Source organism: Lolium rigidum, chromosome 6 (assembly GCF_022539505.1).
Source record: "Lolium rigidum isolate FL_2022 chromosome 6, APGP_CSIRO_Lrig_0.1, whole genome shotgun sequence".
NCBI classification, from domain to species: domain Eukaryota; kingdom Viridiplantae; phylum Streptophyta; class Magnoliopsida; order Poales; family Poaceae; genus Lolium; species Lolium rigidum.
In genome coordinates this window covers 291,556,519-291,565,547 of record NC_061513.1, presented here as the reverse complement: position 1 = coordinate 291,565,547, position 9,029 = coordinate 291,556,519, and the positions used below count along the sequence as shown (strand labels likewise).

General features: G+C 47.0%; 1 long non-coding RNA gene across 1 annotated transcript; it reads left to right on the top strand.

The window, feature by feature from the left end:
* The first annotated feature begins 672 nt into the window (after positions 1–672).
* LOC124659700 lies at positions 673–2,498 on the top strand. Its single transcript, XR_006989671.1, has 3 exons — positions 673–763; positions 1,770–1,895; positions 2,256–2,498. It is a non-coding gene; the product is annotated as an uncharacterized LOC124659700 (long non-coding RNA).
* The last annotated feature ends 6,531 nt before the right edge of the window (positions 2,499–9,029 follow it).

Here is a 9,029-nt window from a genome sequence, read left to right as displayed (position 1 = left end):
CAGCCGCCGCTCGCCCCAACCCCGGTCGCCTCGTGCGGCGCCCCCTTGCCGGATGATTTACCAGCCGCCCGGAGCGTGGACGCCCATGACGAAACTCAGGGGAACCAGGAGGAGTGGTCGTCCAGCAACATCTCCACCTCAAGAAGTTCCATTCTTTACCCTGACCTTACTTTGGATGAACCGCTGTTTGCTTTTCGTTATCATATGGTAATGAAGATCGATTCACAAAGGGATCGCTTTATCAGCATGACGACTCTTAGTAAGGTGCATCCTACTAAGCTGACTTGTACAGAACTATTCCAAATTTTGCTCTTAATTCATCATACTTTTCTTTCATTTGTACATATTAACAAAATTGGGTTTTTTGCTCCAATAAAAATTGGCTGCATGGTTATTCATCTTACAGGGATATGGCCAAGGGAGTAATTAGTTGGCTGCAGAAATAGGAGAAACTGTGCCGACTTCTAATCATATCTTTAATAAAAGCACCTTCTACTCAAGGATGGACACTAAAATTCTTGAACTTTCATATTTTGTATTCTCTGTAGCTATACACACTGGTTCTAAAATTTCTCTTGGTCTTGTGATTATGCAGTTTCAGACGAGAGGCAAATCTTCAGTATTTGTGTGCTGCAATTGTGAGATATATAAAGCCATGATTGCACAGAAGGTTCACAAACTAATCAGAGTATGCGACGCCTTTGGTCCTAAGGTTGTTTTGATCTCAAATATTCCAGTCTAATAATCTCACATGTATGCAGAGGTATATCATAATTTCGTTTATTGTGCCATTTTTGGGTTTACCTTCAACTAATGAATTCTGAAAAATTGTATTTTCTGGAGATTTATTGTCAATTATACTTAAGGATGCAAATTGAGTTCAGCAAAAATGCTTAGTCAATTACCACGCAACATCTTTTGTCCTATCTACTACATTCTACTTTGTGAACTATAATAGATTTAGTCAAAATAAAATGATTATTGCTTATGCAATCACAACATGTTTTTCAAAGGTGAAGTTAAAACAATCTTTCCATTCTTAGCTTTCTATATGTACATCTCTTATGTACCGGACAGACAGATTTCACCCATTGTTGCTGTGATTGATTGCTTCCTCTGTTGAATTGATCGAGATGAATACACCATGTGTTACAAATAGCATTTGGGTTGCCCTCTCTGGCTTCCAACTCTGAGCTCCGAATATCCCTACTATTATTGCGACTTGGTTTATTTTCAAGGTGTGCAACTGCACACTAGGATTCAAGATTCGGGATTAATCATGGTTGTTGGCATGGGAAAATTGTTGGTACATTTTGATAGGGATTGGCACTTGAACATGTATGAGATTTATCAATAACTTGGCATGTTCGACCTGTTTTTGAGCTATTTTGCCTCACATTTCCATAAGTATGCTCCGGCCCGAGCTTTTGTTAATGGTCCCTGCGTATTTACTATTGAGAGATAACAGTTTGACTAGTTTTTTGTTTGTTTGGGAATAAACAAGTTGATTGCTGATACATGTCCTAATCTATCTAGCTCAAGAAAATGACACAATTTGGTGTTTTGGTACTACTATGGTGCCACCATGTTACCAAATGGCTTGCAGAGTGATTTCCTAGTCTTGTCTGGATGGGCTTAACAGCCTTACAGTGTGATGTTTGACATGAGCAATGTTTGAAATCCTAGATTTAAATCATGTTTCACATGAATCTGTGTGGTTGACATTTCACCGCCTATGTAGATAACTTCCTCTTGTATTTTTGCTGCAGGATGGGCAATTTTGGTGTGTCCTTGTTCTTGAAGTAGTAACTCTTCATGTCTTTTGCAACCCTCCACTCTGCCATCGAGACACCAATTCTAGCAACATTCTTTTTGATGAAAATTTCGTTAGCAAGGTTCGTTCTTTAGATGTACTGATAAACTCTATCAACGGGTGTTATTCAGTTTGTTAAACATGGTGACAAATGTCCTCGACTTGTATGTTCTAATATATTTAGCTCAAGAAAATGAAACATTTGGGGCTTTGATACTACTATAGGTACCACCATGTTACCACGGGGCTTGGTGAGTGATTTCCTAGTGTTGTCTGGACGGGCTTAACACCATTGATAAAATTGCTTCTTAGCCTTACAGTGTGCTGCTTGACATGAGAAATGTTAGAAATTCCAGATTCAAAGCCTGTTTGACATGAATCTGTGCGGTTGACATTTCACTGCTTTTGTAGATAACTTCCTCATGTATACATTTTGCTGCAGAATGGGCATTTGGTGTGTCCTTGTTCTTGAAGTAGTACCTGTTCATGTCTTTTGCAACTCTCCACTCTGCCATCAAGACACCAATTCGAGCAACATTCCTATGGATGAAAATTTTGTTAGCAAAGTTCGTTCTTGTGATGTACTTATAAACTCTAGCAACTGCCGACATTCAGTTTGTGAAACAAATGTCCTCGACTTTATATTCAGGTTGTTGATTAGCCTTGCACATGCATCTACAACCTTTGTTACTCAATGAATAATTCTTAGTTCTTATGTGTTAGATCCATGAGCTAATGGATGCTTCTGACTTACCTATGTATTGTATGTTATGGAGATTGCTGAGTTGAATTATAAATTTGCTCCTACTTATGGCTTGGGCATTTGAACGGCCTTGTTTGCTCTCAAGTACAACTTGAACTGTGATGATTTGTCGCGCCAGCTTGCTTGCTTGTTGTATGGTGTTTGTTGCCCTGCATACATATGCGACTTGGCCTCGAGTTAGCATTTGAAGCACTGGCTCCAGTTTACATTTGTATTCACATACTTGGTGGCATTGGTTAATTAAAGGCAAACAACCATCGTCAAGCACGAATGATCTTGTGACATTATTTTGTGGGCGTGACTTTGTGAGACAAGTTTGTTTTCTGATTTCTTATCTTGTGATGATCACTGGAATAATATTGTCATATGTAGTGGGTGCGGTTTATTTTGTGGCTGTGACATGCAGCTATGACTTCAAGTCAAGCCTGGAGCATCCCTAGTAGAATGAATTCAGCTGCAGCAATATTCATTTACATTTCTTCAAGTGAATTTTACTAGGTGAAGATTTGGTTCAAGTTTACATTTAGCTTCACCTGGCAGCAGTGGTTAATTAACCTGAAGCAACAACCAACTAGGGCCCTAGTGGATCATATGGTATCCACACAGGTCAATCACTTAGGTGCCAAATTAATTAGCTTTAGTACTAGTTAGCAAAGAGAAGAGCCAGAGAAAAGTTACATGTACATGAGCTTGTAGGTAGTGTGCGTGCATGTAGAGCATGCCCATTTTTCGTTGGTGCACCAAGAAATGGGATCAATGTCTTTTACCACACAATAAAGAATACAAGAGCAAATACGGGCCGATTTTGGAAGCATTGTGCATGCTTCCGCGCCACGCCGACACGCCGATCTGGACGACGCTTGTAGCTGCATCTACGCTTGTAGTGGGCAACGGCTGCGAGGTACGTGATTCACTTGGACCGAAGACGCGATGCTGCTCTCCTCTGCCGCGCCGCCGGAAGACAGCCAGGGAAGCCACGGCGGCAAAGAACTAGGACAGCACCGCTAGCGGCAGCAAAGCAGCGGTCGGCCGGCACGCGCTAGCGTCTGAGAAAAAGCTAGCAAGGTAGCAGCGTGCGCGCACATGAAGCCAAGCAATCAGGCAGCATCGCGTGCTCCATGATGCGGCGATCTTCATGCCGCCGATGCGGCCGGCCAACGTTGTCGATCTCCTTGAGGCACGACGCGGCAACACGAGCACACGTCGTCTTGGTTGGCCGACATCGTCGCCTTGAGATGTAATGCAGTACGAGCAAGCGCCGACGTACCCGCGGCGGCACGAGGACACGCATACGTCGTCATCTTGAACGAGCATGCTCCGTTCTAACTGGACGACGTAGCCGCGGTGGCACGAGCAGACGCCGACACCGTTGCCTTGAGCTGCGCCGAGCACGCGCCGTCCCAGACGGCCGACATCGTCGCCTTGATCTACGCCACCACACGAGCAAGCGCCGTCCTAGCTGGCCGACATAGCCGCAGCGGCACAACCACACGCCGACGTTGTCGCATTGCGCGCAGGCATTTGCCGAAGTACTCGGCGGGGAGCGGCGGGGCCAGCCTCGACCGGCACTCAAAGGAGAACTGCATGTGGCTGCGCGCCGCACCGTCCACGCCCACGGAACGGCTCCTCGGGAGGCACACCCACGCCAGCGCTGACGCCGCCACGAACGACGACGGGCACTTATGCGTTCCTGGTTCTGCCACCGCGTCCTTGATCCCGTCGATCTGGTCGCGCGTTAGCGGGAAGGACGCCATCACCGGCCGGTGCTGGCATCTCCGTTTCCGGCGCGAGCATCCTCATACCGGAGAGCATCTTGCCGAGCAGATCATCGGGGTCGTCGCAGGAGGCGTGGTGCACGGACACGCCGAGGCAGAGGCCGCGGCCTAGAACGCCCCGTTTGCTTGCCTGAGAGAGAGACCACCATATGTCCACCTCAGCGATCCGCCTCATAGCACCTTGGAGTCAGCCCATCTATCTCTCTCTACGTAGGATTGTACGGCGATAGAAACCAAATAAAGTAGCGGCAACCCATTCGTGCAGATGAAAAAAAGTATGTAGTGGCGCCAAAATAGCGAAATTTGAACTCCTCGAGATAGACACACACCAATCTATAAATACAGGGAAGGGTGTAGCCAACGCGTGCGTCATGTATGACGATTTAGACTTTGATTGTATAATCATGGAAGCGTTGAAATCAACATGTGAGACATCAATGTTTTGGCAACACGAATAATTAAAACATGTACCATGTATATGACCAGGCATGCATGCATGGCAGCTCAAATTGAGCAGTATCTCCAATAAGGTTATTTCCCTAGAGAGAGGACCCGGATTGATCCTGCGTATCTCTAAGGGGCAAATTCATTTCCGGTCCAAGCAAAGGAAAGCCTGAGGAGCAAATCCATTTCCGATCTACAAGCAAAGGAAAAGAGATAGTAGAATTAAGGGTTGTTTGTCAATCCATAACTATACCACCGCATAATTATTGGGGCTCCAAAAGTAAGAGCCCACCCATATTAGTTTTAAGATACCAGCGTCCACGCCACCAACTGATCCATGGTACTCCCTCCGTCTCGGTTTAAGAGGTACGCACGCAGTTTAAGACAAACTTTGACCATTGATTTGGTCAACAAAATATAATTTTATGTCTACAAAATCTATATCATTAGATTCGTAAGCTAAAAAGTTTTCCAATGATATAATTTTTATGACATATATTTCATGTTTTATTGACCAAAATAATGGTCAAAGCAATTTCTTAAACTACGTGCGTGCCTGTTAAACTGAGACAGAGGTAGTAGTAGTCTCCAACATTTGGTTGTCGCCTATAATAATCAACTGATTTGTGGTAGGGACCAAATTAATTACCGTAATTGATATAATTAGCAAATAAAAGAGCCAAACAAAAGTCACATGTACATGAGCTCGTAGGTAGCGTGCGTGCATGTATGTCACGGCCAGGGAGAGTTGAGCATGATACAGTTGGGACGATTGAGACATGCATGTTTATTGAGTCGTCGCATCGGGCTGCCGCTGTTGTGGGTATACTTCATGGGTGTACCATCGGGCGGCCCAGTTGCTGTTGATCATGAAGGAAGAAGTCCGGCCCAAGATCAGTAAGCCGGATCCGTACCGACATTAGGAGGAACCCGGATCCGCGGAGGCCCATGAGGGACCCGGATCCAGTACGACGTATGTGGAAGGCGGATCCGTGACGTGCACGGCAAGATATTGTACCGTAGTTAGGCTATCTGTAATCCGGCTAGGACTCTCCATGTAAACCCTAGATCCGTGCGCCTTTATAAGCCGGATCACTGGGAGCCCTAGAGGCACAACCACAACTCATTGTAACATCGCGAAGCGCCCGGATAATTCCGGACAAGCAGCGGTAGGCCCTGTCATCGTGCGGGTGTTCCGAAGCTGGGTAAATCGCGTACCACCGTCCCGTGTGCACTCCGCCCTATGGCCCCTACTTCTTCTCCCCTCGTGAGGATCCCTCCTCCGAGGTACCGTCGATTAGGCAACGACAGTTGGCGCCCACCGTGGGGCCTGCGGCGTCTGGAGGCCGGAACCGGGAGGGTTCCGCCATGGGAAGCTACGACGACTCCATCGCTGTGGGGCGTGTCCTTTACGCCGGAAATCTGCCGATCGTCCCTCCGGATGAGTGCCGGATTCCGGCTAAAACCGACCCCGTCAAGCTCTCCATCGTCCCAGTTGGCGGCATACATATCTTCATCGGGGAAACCGTCGATTCCGACGGAAACCCACCGGTAAGTAGCGCCGACGCGACCGCCGGCCGAGCAGGACGCGGTCGCGAAGATCCGATCCGAGACGCAGGAACTTCCTAGCAAGGATTCCGCCTTAGATCTGAAAAAATCAAAACCCACCCAATCCGCCCCTGAGCAGGAAATAAAGGTGGAAGACCAATGCAGATCCGCCTGGGTCTCCCAGGTGTTAGAAAAGCAAAGGTGTCACTTCGTGCACTTCTTGGCTCATACCGCCGGAACCGCCCCTCAAGAAGTCGGAGCTGGTCCCGAGCAGGTCGTGGCCCCGGAAAACAACGCTGCTCCGGATCAGCAAGAGGCTGTCGGAGAAAGCGGAGATCCGGGTGAAGAGTCGATTCTAGGGAATCTAAGCCCAATTTCCGGAGACACCCAATCCATGGACACTGAAGAGTTCGATCGCAAGGTGAGGGAATATGGTTACGGTGATCAGCCTGAAGTTGACTCCGCCCAGCCGAAGCAGGTACTTACGACTGTCGCGGCGCTGGGAGAACTTGGATCAGAAGAGGCAGGCACCCAATCCGACCCCCAGCCGTCCCACCAGGGATCTCCAATGTCGCGGGAGCGGCCCCGCAAGGATTCTTCGTCGGAGGACCTCCTGTCGCCTGAAGAGATGGTTGCACAAACAGGCATGGATGCGGTTTATCGCTCGGATATTCTTAACAAACCCATCACTCCCGAAGACGTAGAAGCATTAGAAGCTAAGAGACTGGAGCTACTGGCCACAGCCAAAAAGTTTAAGGACACCGCAGCCGCCATGCTGGAGGAACGGAAGCACACCGCAGTTTTTGTGGAAGACTTCATCCAGCGCGAGCAGGAGGTGGACGAAGGACTGGCAAAGGTCAAGGAACTCCGAAAACATTGGGAGGACAAGATCGTTGAAGCTCATCATGAGGTCGAAAAGGTCCGGCGTGAGTTGATAGCTCCCCGCAGGATCACCTTCGCGACCCCAACGGAGCAGCAGCCGTTCGCCACCCCGAAGGACAATATGACGAAGGCTGCAGAAATCTTGAAGAAAACAAACGAGGAGATTGACATCGACTACGTTCGCACGCTCGTTGCTTCAGCAGTAAGGCAGCAGAGCAAGGCAGATACTTCGCGCAAGCTGGAATCTAACCCAGAGCATTGCGTCTCCACTGCGCAGAAGGACGCCCACGACAATCGCCATCGAGATGACGAATCGCGAACCGGATCTTCGGAACGCAGACGGAAAGCCAGAGAACCCCCCTTAGTATATATAGAGCTTTTGGACGCCATTCAAATTTCGAGGGAGGGAAAGAAAATGGCGGGAAGAAGGAAAATATTCGGTCCCCACGCCTGGGTTTTTAGTTATGGAGCGAAAATGATGAAGACATATAGGTTGGAAATTTTGGAGGCCTTAATCGTGAGCCTAAAAAACGCTGAGGTGCATGGCTAACGGCAATTGATTCTCTAGCATTAAGTGCTGATTGATTTTTTCCCTAATAACTACATTTCCATGCTAATCGCATCTCATGTTCTACGGAACGGCCGGAGCGGCACTAACGGAAGACGACTCGGTGACCCATTCAACCTGCATGTGCATGCATTTGACTCAATCTCACGATTATATCATGCTCAACTATCCGGCCGGGACGCACACTACTATAGGTAAAATTTTCTTGGCTCTTCTCTTTGCTAACTGTATCAATTACGGTAATTAATTTGCGGGCGGCAGTTATGATGTTTGGCCAATTTTCAGGGTAATTAACCCTCCGTCTCTATGGTTGAGGCGTAAAAAGTTTGACGCTACAATTAAGAACGGCCGCACATGCTGATTACTTTCATGTTTACCCCTGGTTACTTCCCCCTTTTATTTCTCTTTCTTCCTTAATATAGCCGCACTTGACTCCTCCAATTATGCACCTGTTTTAGAGGAGATTGATTGCAGTTATTTCAGCGTGAATAGAGGAGCTAATACCATGCGGGTGCCTACTCGTCTCCTTTCTTTTCAGCAAACTGGAAACGGGTCAGAGGGGCAACTTCGACAGAAACGTGCTAAAGTTTATCATGAGCCTTATGCATTGATGAAAAACCATTTTTTAGGCCTTAACCTCTGAGATGGAGTATATGAGAGGAAGGGGTGTAGTAAGTAGTACCATATTCCCGCTTGTTTCTCGGTTTAATCTATATACATGGGAGTCGATCGACTGGGAGAAGCAAAACGAGACCATGCAAACTCCTCTATATTAATTGATGATTGATTTTCTCCTAATAATTGCTTTTGCATTCTAATCACATTCCTTGTTCTACCGAGCGACAGATGATGCGGTGACTCCATTCAACGTGCACGTGCATGCATTTGGCTCAATCGTCACGACTGTATTCTGCTCAACTCTCCGGCCGTGAAATACATGCACGCCCACTACCTACAAACTCATTTATAGGTGACTTCTCCTTGCCTCTTTTCTATGCTAATAACTATATCAATTATGGTAATTAATTTGGCACTTAGAAATCAGATCGTGATTGACAACAAGTGCTGGAGCCAATGCTTCAAGTGCTAGGCTCCGCATATATGCATGGCAACAATGACCAGACAACAAGCAAGCAAGCTGCTGCAACAAATTATTATGTACTTCAGAGAAAACAGGGCGTTCAAATGCCCCAGCCATAAGTAGGAGAAAATTTATAATCTCCATAACATACAATA